This window comes from Moschus berezovskii, chromosome 11 (genome assembly GCF_049115385.1).
Source record: "Moschus berezovskii isolate FMDL1 chromosome 11, NW_MosBer_1.0, whole genome shotgun sequence".
Lineage (NCBI taxonomy): Eukaryota > Metazoa > Chordata > Mammalia > Artiodactyla > Moschidae > Moschus > Moschus berezovskii.
In genome coordinates, this window is record NC_142470.1 from 85504685 (window position 1) to 85518304 (window position 13620).

General features: G+C 39.0%; 1 protein-coding gene across 5 annotated transcripts in view; it reads left to right on the forward strand.

Annotated features, from left to right (window-relative positions):
- The window catches only part of SLC8A1 (solute carrier family 8 member A1), a 477484-nt gene that overhangs the window by 96375 nt on the left and 367489 nt on the right, over nucleotides 1–13620 (forward strand). The window lies entirely within an intron of this gene.

A 13620-nucleotide genomic window follows, 5' to 3' on the forward strand; every position in this document is an offset into this window, starting at 1 on the left:
TAACTTAATGACCAATCCTGCCTTTTCAGTTTGATGCCAATGGGGAAAAGTTATAAAGTTCTTTTTTAGTTCGTCTGATTTTGCTTGACATTGTTACACAAACCCTTTTACCATGCTGGCATAGGGATTGTGAGAGAAGTAAGATTCTAAGTGTCTGAAATGACAAGGAGCAGGTCAGAGAAAAGAAGTGGGAAACAACTAAGTTTTCCTATTGACACTTTACAGTGATATTTGCCAACACTGTGACACAGAATGTCTGATTGTGTGATGATTCCTCCATTGGCAGAGGATGTTTAGAGAGCTTTTCCTCCTTCCTTGCCTAAGGCCAGGGACATTGCATTCACCAAAGGCAAACCAGAAAATATAATTCAGTCAGTGATATCCAAACTGGAAGGATGGAAGAAAAGGAACTGTTTATAATATCTGCAGTGAAGCATTCATTTTAAATCATTCATTTGAAAATATTCAAATGAATGATTAGGTTGATGGGATCGTTGACAACTTAGGAATTTCAGGATAAACAATATATAGTTTATTATCAAAATGGTTAACTCTTGTTAATGGCCTGTGACATTGCAGGTGCATTCTCTTCAAGATGAAATTTCTTCTATAATAAATGTAGAGAAAATAAATACAAGGATTGGGAGGGGGAGCGCAGAGGAAACAGATTTTCCTAAAAGAGCCTTCCAATGTCTTTCACCTCCTTGACATTGCATTTATAGAGATGGGCAATCAGCGTGTTGTCACAGTGAAATCTAAGAGATTGTAATAGCCTTCCTTGGATGTGTGTGTGGGGAGAACTTTTGCTCAGAATCTATTTTACATTGGTTCTTATGTTGTTAACATTCCACTTAGTGAGACATATTGTTGGGACAGATACTTTACTGAAAGATGGTAATAGGAAATGAATATCCTGCATACCCAAGGATGGATTTTCCCAAAGGCCTGTGTTGATTATGGTCCTGCCCACATTAGTACATAAACTTTATTTCTTTGCTGGGAATTCTTGCTCATTACATTTCATAATCATTTCAATTATTGAACCCTTTTGTATTAGATATACTTTTGCATGGATTATAAGTGCTATTGCATATTATTAAAGGAATACTGCATGTTATTAAATGAATTCACAAGGGTAGCTCTTAAATATGACCAAATAGGTATTTTGTTTTGTTTACTCATTTTACTTAGGATGTTTTCTCAAAAAATGCAATATTGCTTTCTCTTGAGAATAATGGCTCTGTACTTGTTTGAGAGGCAGCTTTCCCTGTCTAGTCTAGTGTCCAGGACTTCTACCAAAGCACAAATACATTTCTTTTGGGCATAGTGTAGTAGAAGAAGGAAAAAGACTGGTTTGATGGTAAAATTTAGTCTGTCAAGCTCTATTTCAAAGATTCACCCTATGCTATTATATTGATTTAATTTTTCCTATGGAAGGAATATTGCCAGATTTCAACTTTAGAAATTTAGGTATCTTGTGAAGGCTGGTAAGAATCAGTGGAATTATCAGCATCTCTGTGTATGTGTTCTTAGCAGTATTGTAGATGAATAGCCATTCCTAGTCCTATAAAATTCTTTCTGTCTTTTATGTGGTAAGTTGAAATATGAACTTTTAGTAATGACAAAATATGTTATTTATAAGTGTAATGAAAGTACATCCCTGCATTTTTTCTTCTTTCTAAAATTTTAAGGAATTTTCATCTTAGTGTTATAGAGTTTTACTACTGATAAGGTTTGAAGATAGTTAATAGGTCTATTGCTTGAATAAATTTGTTGCGGTGACTGGTACTTAGCCTAAATCTAGGCACCAAAGATTCAAACGAAATGTCTCTGGGAAAACATAATATTATCAAAGATCCCTTATTCTATTTTTTCTTTTTATGGATAGTTTTTCCTCTGGTAGTTGTTTCCAATGTCAGGTCCATACAGTCAGATCCAAGTTAAAAAGAGTTTGTCATCATGTAGTCTAGGTGAAATATATAGACACAACTCCGTTTTTATCTTTTAAAATGAATTTATATTCCATCCAATTACAAAGGTAATCTTGGGAGATGACGTTCTCAAAAACCTAAAATACATGAATGGGACTACAGACACCCCTCAGCTTGAAAATCACTGCAGATGGTGACTTCAGCCATGACATTAAAAGACTCCTGCTTCTCGGAAGAAAACTTATGACCAACCTAGTGAAATCACTCAGTCATTCGACTCTTTGCGACCCCATGGACTGTAGCCTGTCAGGCTCCTCCGTCCGTGGGTTTTTCCAGGCAAGAGTGCTGGAGTGGGTTGCCACAACCTAGACAGCATATTAAAAAGCAAAGACCTTACTTTGTCATAAAGGTCTGTCCAGTGATGGAATTCCAGTTGAGCTGTTTCAAATCCTGAAAGATGATGCTGTGAAAGTGATGCACTCAATATGCCAGCAAATCTGGAAAAATCAGCAGTGGCCACAGGACTGGAAAAGGTCAGTTTTCATTCCAATCCCAAAGAAAGGCAATGACAAAGAACGCTCAAACTACCACACAATTGCACTCATCTCACATGCTAGTAAAGTCATGCTCAAAATTCTCCAAGCCAATCTTCAACAGTATGTGAACCGTGAACTTCCACATGTTCAAGCTGGATTTAGAAAAGCCAGAGGAATCAGAGATCAAATTGCCAACATCTGTTGGATCATCAAAAAAGCAAGAGAGTTCCAGAAAAACATCTATTTCTGCTTTATTGACTATGCCAAAGCCTTTGACTGTGTGGATCACAATAAACTGTGGAATATTGTGAAAGAGATGGGAATATCAGACCACCTGATCTCCCTCCTGAGAAATCTGTATGCAGGCCAAGAAGCAACAGTTAGAACTGAACATGGAACAGCAGACTGGTTCCAAGTCGTGAAAGGAGTACGTCAAGGCTGTATATTGTCACCGTGCTTGTTTAACTCCATATGCAGAGTACATCATGAGAAATGCTGGGCTGGGTGAAGCACAAGCTGGAATCAAAATTTCTAGGAATATCAATAACCTCAGATATGCAGATGACACCACCCTTATGGCAGAAAGTGAAGAACTAAAGAGCCTCTTGATGAAAGTGAAAGAAGAGAGTAAAAAAGTTGGCTTAAAGCTCAACATTCAGAAAACTAAGATCATGGCATTTGGTCCCATCATTTCATGGCAAATAGATGGGGAAACAGTGGAAACAGTGACAGACTTTAATTTTTTGGGCTCCAAAATCACTGTAGATGGTGACTGCAGCCATGAAATTCAGAGATGCTTGTTCCTTGGAAGAAAAGTTATGAACAACCTAGATAGCATATTAGAAAGCAGAGACATTACTTTGCCAACAAAGTCCTGTCTGGTAAAAGCTATGGTTATTCCAGTAGTCATGTATGGATGTAAGAGTTGGACTATAAAGAAAGCTGAGTGTCAAAGAATTGATACTTTTGAACTGTGGTATTGAAGACTCTTGAGAGTCCCTTGGACTGCAAGGAGATCCAACCAGTCCATCCTAAAGGAGATCAGTCCTGCATATTCATTGGAAGGACTGATGCTACAGTTGAAACTCCAATACTTTGGCTACCTGATGCGAAGAACTGACTCATTTGAAAAGACCCTGGTGCTGGGAAAGATTGAAGGTTGGAGGAAAACGGTAGGACAGAGGATGAGATGGTTGGATGGCATCACCGACTCATTGGACTTGAGTTTGAGTGGACTTGGTAGTTGGTGATGGACAGGGAGGCCTGGCGTGCTGCAGTCCATGGGGTCAGTCACGACTGAACAACTGAACTGAACAGCTTTATTAGATAGTTTTTAAAATCTTTTTTTGTTTTTTTTGGTTTGTTTAATGATGTGCATGAAGCCAAAATTTATGATGCTTTCCACAGCATCTTAAAGCAATTCCTGGAAAAGCATGGATTTAAAATACATCTAATTAATAAGTCATTAACCAAGGTAGAAGTAGAGTTCAATCTGATCAGGGAGGGAGATTAAAATGCAGTCAGATTTATTGATTCATTGTTTTCAAGAATAAGATAGATTCTTAATTTTTGACCTCAGTTTTAGTGCAGAAAATGTCATTTCAATATATAAAATAAGCATGTCTGTCTTCATTCATATTTTTATATAAATGAGTTGAATTATTTCAACTTGACCCTTTTAAAGATCAAAATCCATATTTTAGGAAAATTCCATTAAGTGGTAAGTGCTGCTTGTGGTCTCAAATAAAATTTATTCTCAGCAAAACATTTGAAAATTACAATGCAAACACTCATTAGACAGATATAATTAACAATTAGCACATGGTTTTGTATAAACACAATCAATGACAAATACTAAACCCATGCTAGCTAATCTTGACTTTCAACAGGGAGTTCTGTCTAATGTTAACAGCTAATAAAAAATAAATGAAGAATATGCTGATTTGATTTTTGGTTAGGAAGGTGACATCCAAAAATTTGAAATGCTACTAATGTTTGTTCTTTAATGATGCTAGTTTCGTGGTAATAATTATTAGAAAATGTTGTTTGGTGTTTCAAGGTCTAACATTAGCTTGACTGTTATGGAAAATGTTAAGGTTAATTAACTAGTGTAGATACAAATCAAATTTAATTATTTAGCTATAGCTCAACAATAATATCATTTTTGGAAGATTACTCAAAACATCATGAGCATTTACTGCTATATATTTAAAATGCAAAGTTGGAAAACAAAGTATGTAGGTCGCTTAGCAAATCATTTTACTGTAGCCATAATTTGTTAAGCAATGAATCTGTCCAAAATTAATTTAGCTTTAAAGACTATTAATGTTTACAAGTTTGATTGCAACTTCATTAACTCTGGCAATATTGTATTGCTAATACAATAGCAATAGCTATTAGCAAACAGCAAATACAATATGTAAGACAACTCAACAAATATAGCTCTTGGATGCAAAATATTTACCTCAATTTTTTTTGAAAAATATGTAGAAAAGAAATTATGGAATTGTTATTATATTCCAGGGAAAATAAGTACTTTGTTTTTGCTACTTGTATTACCAGTACTTTGTTTTTGCTACTTATATTACCAGTATTGTTTTCTTGCTCTATAGAATACCAAGGAATAAAGACTTAGCCATATGATAAAACAATTCAGAGAGCAGAACAAATATGTAATGTCAGAAGGCAGTCAGCTATAAAAAAATGGAAAAAACATTAAGAAAATTTGAAATGATCAGAAAAAGAATAATAATTATATTTGGGGGAAATCAGAAGTGGTGAAAAATACTAGAGAAAATAGTGTTAGACAAAAAAGACTGTTAGCTGATACTACCTTGAATCCAACATATTCTGGATTTACTTTGTGGCAAAAGTATTTATCTGTGACATTTAGCCAATTAAAATGATGGAGGCATGACACCTTACATTGATAAAAAATTTTCCCAAGCAATATAAAAAATTTAGATGGAATTATTTTAGGGTTTTAATGGACTTCTACTTTGGATTATCTTTTCAGACTAGAATATTTGTCTCTTTTAGAAGCAAACCACATGTAATATCATTTGAAAATCTAAATTGTAACTACAAGAAATGTTTTTATAAATGCGTATGTTTTCATGAATGCATAACTACTATAAAAAATAAGACAGGGTAAGAGTCAATAAAAAAAAGAAAAAATTACAAGTTCTAATTCACCGCTGCTGGGAACCTAAATTGATTATGTGCTGAAGAGTTGTTCACCATGTCAACTAGATTGCTGCCTTTGCTACTGTAATCTCATTTTCCCACTGCAGATTAGAGTTTGGGGTTATAATAGAATTATGTAAAGAAATTTTATCTTAGCAAATGAGATGTCATAGTTTAGACACACTGAAGTGTTTAAGTTATAGGACTGCCTTCTGAGTCATCATTCAAGGCCATCACATAGCGGGCTGATTGATTTTCTGGTTCAGGGTTAGAGAAGAAATTATTTATCAATCAGTCTGCACATATTACTAAGCTACTAATTTGCACTCAGTGCTGGACTAATTATTTTGAAGGAAATAGAAGAAATATCTCTGAATACTCTAAAATGGGGGATAATGAGATAACATATTTTAATCAGTATAAATATCATTCCAAAGATAAGCCATAAGTTGTAGGAGAAGCCTTAATTTTGGGTAAAATATTTGCATTTGCAGAAGGGCATAATTGGAGAGAAAAGTGATGTTCATTTTAAAATGGAATCATAACTTGGTAAACCTGAGTATGGACATTCTCAATATATAGGATGGTTCTCAATATTAATGAAAGACTCAGTGAACATTAATTTTCTTTAATGAAATTTTATTTTTAAAAATAAAATTATGGTTGATTTATGGTGTTGTTAGTTTCAGGTGTGCAGCAAAGTGTGTGTGTGTGCATATATATATATATATATAATATATATGCACACACACACATTTTTGTTTATATTCTTTTCCATTATGGTTTATCATAGGATGTTGCATATAGTTCCATATGCTATAGAGTAGGACCTATCCATTCTGTATATTAACATTTTGCATCTGCTAACCCTAAACTCCCCCTCCATCTCTCTCCCTGCCCTGCTTTGGCAACCACAGGTCTGTTCTTTGTATCTGTGAATCTGTTTCTGTTTTGTAGATAAGTTCATTTGTGTCATATTTTATATTCCACATATAAGTGATATCATTTGACATTTGTCTTTCTCTGTGAGACTTCTCTTGAGCATGCTAGTCTTTAGGTCCATCCATGCTAAATAATGCTGCAAATGACATTAGTTCATTTAATGGGATTTTAAATCATTATGTACCGCAAGGAGATCCAACCAGTCCATTCTAAGGGAGATGGATCCTGGGTGTTCATTGGAAGGACTGATGCTAAAGCTGAAACTGCAATACTTTGGCCACCTCATGTGACGAGTTGACTCACTGGAAAAGACTCTGACGCTGGGAAAGGTTGGGGGCGGGAGGAGAAGGAGACGACAGAGAATGAGATGGCTGGATGGCATCACCGACTCTGTGGACATGAGTTTGCGTGAACTCCGGGAGTTGGTGATGGACAGGGAGGCCTGGCCTGCTGTGATTCATGGGGTCGTGGAGAGTCGGACACAACTGAGCGATGAACTGAACTGAAGGCATTTAAATTAATCTGAGTATATATCCCTTTAAGCCAGTCACAGCCTGACCAGTGTTGCATGATTCTACTTATATGAGATATCTAAAATAGTATATATCACTCATAGAAGCAAGAGCAGGATGGTGGTTGTCAGGGGAAATGGAAGGGAAAATGGACAGTTGTTAATCAACAGGTGAAAAGTTTCAGTTAATGCAAAATGAGTAAGTTCTAGAAGTTTGCCATATAACATCATACCTGTAGTTAATAATATTGTGTCATGTACTTAAAAATCTTTAGAGAGATCTTATCAAGTGCTTTTTACTACAGTAGTATAAAAATTTTAAATTGTTGAAAGAAAAAAAAAGCACTTGATCTACTTAAAAATCAACTTATGTGCTTGCCCCTCTGTATCTCAATGCCTCTTATTGCTTATAAGCAAACTTTACAAGATTTCTAAAAAAAAATATTGCCAGTATTTTCTTTTGCACTTAGTGGGTTTAGTGCTTGGTCTCTCGAAACAGTTTTGATTTCCTTTAGGCCTGCAGCCACTGGAATAGTCCTTAGCCCATTTTGCCTCCCCTCTGGCTCCATTTTCTCAGAGTTAACCACTGTACAACTGCCATCTCAATAGAACCCAAGCAGATTTCACATCATATTGTGAAAGTAGGGAGAGATTTTCTTTGGTTTTCTTTCCTGAGGACCCTGGTAACCCATGAAAAGAGATTTAAGCATGCTGAATTCTTTGGAATGGAGTCACCTTAAGGGTATAACACCTATGATAGGATTTTTATTTGTTGTTTCACTGCTCTTTGTTAGCCAAGGTATAGAAAATTGCCTCTGGATTACAGTATCTTGAGAACCATAGAGGTTTTCCTGTAAAGTATCTCTACCGTGTTCTGTCATAGTTACTGAAATCCACTCACTGGAGACTCATTCTTTGGGATGGGAAAGCTGTTAGGTCCCTGTGTGTGTGCTAAGTCACTTCAGTCATGTCCAACTTTCTGTGACCATATATATGGACTGTAACCCACCAGGCTCCTCTGTCCATGGAATTCTCTAGGCAAGAATACTGGAGCGGGTTGCCATGCCCTCCTCCAGGGAATCTTCCCAACCCAGGGATTGAACCCAAGTCTCTTATGTCTCCTGCATTGGCAGGTGGGTTCTTTACCACTAGCACTACCTGTTAGGCTGCTATCATGTTCCAAATGCCATGCAACCCTTAAGGGTTATCCTTACAACAGCAGATGTGGCTCTGTGCCCAGTGGTGGGAAAGGTAGAAAGGACATCCAAATGTACAGTGGGTCTGTGGCACTAGAGATGATCTTTATAATTGCCTTCGGTGAGCCAGCTGAGGGGAACCTTGTGGAAGGTGTTGATGGAGCAGACCAGCAGCAAGTAGGGTTCTGCTGTGGCTACCCACACTGCCTTGCAGCTTCTGTCCTGGGAGTGGGGAAGTCCAGAAGGTCCTGGAGGGGAAAACAAGCGGTCAACAATATGGCCAGAATTAAAGGAAATCTCCTCCTTTGCTTCCTCTCCTGGCTCAACAGACTGCCTACGTAATACCAGATCTGCTTGCCAAAGGTTGAGCCAGCCAGAGCTCTTTCTTTTCACAGGCCTATACAGCTGTCTCTCTGTAGAGCCAGGTGAAATAAACAATGCCTTTTATTTCCTGCCTTTCTCCCCAGGACTTGTGTTCTCCATGACATTTTCTTTCCCTCTTACAATGTCTCCACAGGGTTATATAGGGGAATAGGCATTGTGTGCTCTGTGATCATTGAAGATACAGAAGCAAGGGGTAAGAACAGCCAAAGCAGAAATCGGGGAGATTTCATTATGCCCAGGAATACAGATATTAATGATGCAACCTGCAATATTTTATTTCTAGATACAATTTTTAAAGCTTAGGTATGAGAGATCCTGAGTACTAGGTATCCTTGAAGCCCTGTGGTGACCCTTGAAACCAAGCCCACTGTACTTTTTCATGTTAGACTTTCTGAGATAAAAGATGGACATAGGAGGAGCTCTTGACTTGGGTTCTGGGCCCCAGGTTGGAGCTCTCCCTTTGTCCCCTACTAGCTTTGTATCTTTCAGCAGAGGTACTTAAGCTCTGAGTCAGTTTCTTTACCTGTGAAGTGAAGATGGCAGTGGTAAATGTTTTGATGGTGTTGGTAATTGTGATGGTGGTGGTGGTAATGTCAGTGATACTGAGGTGATAGAGAAGGTGCTGGTGGCTTTGGATAGGGTGGTGGTGATGATAATGATGATGGTGGTGGTGATCATGATGATGGTGGTATTAGAGGTTGCGAGTTTGGATATGGTCATGGTATAAGTGGCGGTAATGGTGGTGGTAATGATGATAGTGGTGGTGGTGATGATGGTGGTGGTGGGGTGATCATAATAATGATGGTGGTGGTATTGGAGGTTGTGAGTTTGGATATGGTCGTGGTGTAAGTGGCGGTAATGGTGGTGGCTTTTGGATAGGGTGGTGGTGGTGGTGGAGATGATGGTGGTGGTGGTGGTGACCGTAATAATAATGATGGAGGTTGTGAGTTTGGATATGGTCGTGGTGTAAGTGGCGATAATGGTGGTGGTAGTGGTGTAGATGGTGATGGTGGTCATAGAGATGGTGTGGGAGGTGGTAGTTTTGACTGTGATGGAGAGAGAGAGGTGGTGGTGGTGGAGAGATGGTTTTAAGAGGTATTGCGAGCCAGGTTTCATGCCATTTTCCTTACAATATTCATTTGATTAAATCCTCACAACAAGTACTTTGCTGTGCTCAGTTGCCCAGTTGTGTCCGACACTTTGCGACCCCATGGACGGTAGCCTCTCAGGCTCCTCTGCCCGTGGGGATTCTCCAGGCAAGAATACTGGAGTGGGTTGTCATGTCCTCCTCCAGGGGATCTTCCCAACCCAGGGATCGAACCCGGGTCTCCCGTATTGCAGGCAGATTGTTTACTGTCTGAGCCACGATAAAGCTATTGGTTAAGTGCCATTGTACTCACTTTATAGTTGGAGAAATTGAGAGTAACTCATTTTCTTTGGGTCAAACAGTTAATGAGGGAGGCCCTCGAATTTAGCAGCAGGACTGCCTGACTGTAAAGGTTCCAGTCTCCTCAGGGCTGTTCTCCTTTCCGGTCAAGTGGCTTTCATAGTCAAGGCCGGGACAAACATGAAGGTCACAGTGCTGTGATCCTGACTACATGTGGTTGTGCAGCTCTGAAGATGGGAAACTAGAAGAGTGATGTATCTTTTCTGGATTCTTGAACAGGCATTCACCATGATGCCCCCCACACTCCATCAGTCTAGAAGAGCCATGATTAACTGAGTTTGAGAAGCAGGAAAGACTCTAAATGCTATAATCCTTCCATCTCTGCGACATGCCCAATTACTGTCTATTCTCTCTCACAGTATTTATTTCCTCTTGCTCCTGAATAGTAAAGGAACTCTATTAGTAGCTTTCTGTCATTGCCTGCACTGGCTCTGTGTCTTAACTTCCTTATATGGCTGAACAGTGCATGTAGCTTTTCTTAAAATAGCAGTTTCTCCGTCTGTCTTTCTTTTTTGTGTATTACAAGACAGTGTAAATTAATGATGACAGAGGGTACCAGAGGATGCTTGTTACTTTGTGTCAGCTCTACTACCAAGTTTGAAAAGTTACATTCTTTGCCCCTGGAGGTCATTAACAGTAGGAATTTTTGCTAGGAGGTTTTCCTAGAAGAAGGGACCCACATGACAGTTCAACTGATACAAACCTACCCACAGCAAATGGAATTTTTAGCTGCTTATTTAAAAGTTCAATTCGAAGTCCCTCTTGCTTTTGAACTATATTCTCTGAGATGCAAGAACAACAACAACAAGTGAACTAAAATCAGATAACTGTCCAAAGACAACTTGTATATACTTTATATCAACTCAGCATTCAGCTGTGTCTGTACATCATTTGCTTTCAAGCATAGTTTTATTTTTTAGACTTTTACAGGTGAATTGTTGGTCTGTTTGGAGTAAATTCACTGTCAATATGTTTATAAATATAATTAATTTTAACATTTAACAGTAGCCCCCAACTGTTCTTTTTCAACAGAGAACTTTTATCTTTCACACACGTTTATTAACTCACCAAGATAACGGTGGGAAAGCAAAATTAAGTCCTATTAACATGTAGTTTAATTTTGCGGTGGTGGTGAAGTTGCTAAGTCCTGGCCAACTCTTAGTGACCCCATGGACTGTAGCCTGCCAGGCTCCTCTGTCTTTGGGATTTCCTAAGCAAGCATACTGGAGTGGGTTGCCATTTCCTCTCCAGGGGATCTTCCTGACCAAGGGAATCAATCTGGGTCTTCTGCATTGCAGGCAGATTCTTTACCAACTGAGCCACCAGGGAAGCCTAGTTTAATTTTTAGGGCATAATAAAACAAAGGGGGAAAAAAAAGTAATTCCCAAAGGACAGCTCTCATTCTAGCATACTAGACATTGCAATCTTAACTTGACACCACACTTAAAGTGAGCTATTCAGTTTAATTTGTAGGAAGAGAGAAAAAGGGAGAGACTAGAAAGGAAACGGAGGGAGAGGAGGAGAAGGAAGAGAAGTTAAGGTGGGGAAAGTAAGAAAAGAAGGGGAGTAGACAGAGAAAGAAAAAAGAGGGAAGAAGAAAGGCAGGCAGAGAGACAAGAGATGGAGGCTGAGAATATACAGCCCTGATTAGAATTTGGCTATTACAAAAATGAAGTGAAGTCTGGAATTCATTCAGAATCTTGCTCAAGCACACAAAAGATAGTCTTTGAGTAAGAAAGTAGACCTGGGATTCACTTCAACTGCTGCTTTATTAAAAGCAGCCACTTTGTCCTCAGAATGAAATGTACATACAATTGCCTGAGTGTGTTTGAGGAGCCAGAGGAAGGAGGTGGGAGCCATTAGTGATGGTACCTGCTCCACTGATGCCTGCTTCCAACAACTGTTTTACGAATACCTGTGCTGTGTCAAGTCCCTTAGAAGATGCTGGGACAAGAGTGGTGACTAAGATGAGGCCCCTGGCATGGAGAGTCTCTTGCTGGACTTGAGGCAGCTGTACACATACGCAGTCCTGCACTGATGTGGCTGTTACACCACCCATACAGCTTCTTTGTGCCTTCCTTGTTGCTGTTTTGTAAGTGCCTCCTGATGGGGATTTTGGCACGGGTGTTAGGCTGAGAAGAAATGATGCTCAGCTCTCAGTGAGACTGCTAGCTGTAGCAGCTGCACTATGTGTCTGCTTTTCTCCAGAAGAAAGCCACACTGCTCCCTCTCTCTCCCTGTCGAACTCCCCCACATGGCTCCCATCACCATTTGACTGCCCTCTCTAATAAAGACCAGAAGTGTAAAGACTGGGAAGAATTCAGATCTGATTCATTATTCATAGCCTTGGTGAACTCAGGGATGTGAAGTAGAGAAAGGTGCGGGGGGGGGGGGGTGTGCGTGCACGCTCAGTCTCGCCCAACTCTTTGTGACCGCCTGGACTATAGCCTGCTAGGCTCCTCTGTCCATGGAATTTTCCAGGCAAGAATACTGGACTGGGTTGCTATTTCCTTCTCCAGGGGATCTTCCTGACCCGTGGATGGAACTTGTGTCTCTTGCCGCTCCTCCATTGGCATGTGGATTCTTTACCACTATGCCTGACATAGTCATTTACAAAAAAGAAACACATTAAAGATAACAAATAATATAAAAACCAAACAAGTGAAAGTCACTTGGGTGTGTCTGACTCTTTGTAATCCCATAGACTATACAGTCCATGGAATTCTCCAGGCCAGAATACTGGAGTGGGTAGCCTTTCCCTTCTCCAGGGAATCTTCCCAACCCAGGGATCAAACCAGGGTCTCCTGCATTGCAGACAGATTCTTTACCAACTGAGCTATCAAGAAAGCCCCCAAACCAAATAAGTGAAGCTTAAATCCTTTCTTATGGAATCTTAATAAATTGTCAGGTTGCAAAATATATACATCCACTGGATTGATCTGCTAAAATCGTCATATCAAATTTGTTACAATATTTTATTTAAATTGACATTCCTGTCAATGTGTATTAGGGTAGCCTGTGTAATTTAGGTCTTCTGCATTGCAGGTGGATTCTTTACCAGCTGAGCTAAAAGGGAAGCCCAAGAATATTGGAGTGGCTAGCCTATCCCTTCTCCAGGGGATCTTCCCAACCCAGGGATCAAACCAGGGTCTCCTGCATTGCAGGCAGATTCTTTACCAACTGAGCTATCAAGAAAGCCCCCAAACCAAATAAGTGAAGCTTAAATCCTTTCTTATGGAATCTTAATAAATTGTCAGGTTGCAAAATATATACATCCACTGGATTGATCTGCTAAAATCATCATATCAAATTTGTTACAATATTTTATTTAAATTGACATTCCTGTCAATGTGTATTAGGGTAGCCTGTGTAATTTATTGTCCAAATCAGAGCACTTTTTCTAGTAAAAGAGAACACCATTAATAATTATGCAGGTGTAATAATTAGGAAGTGTGGGATGATAATCCTAAATTTAAGCACACTCTGT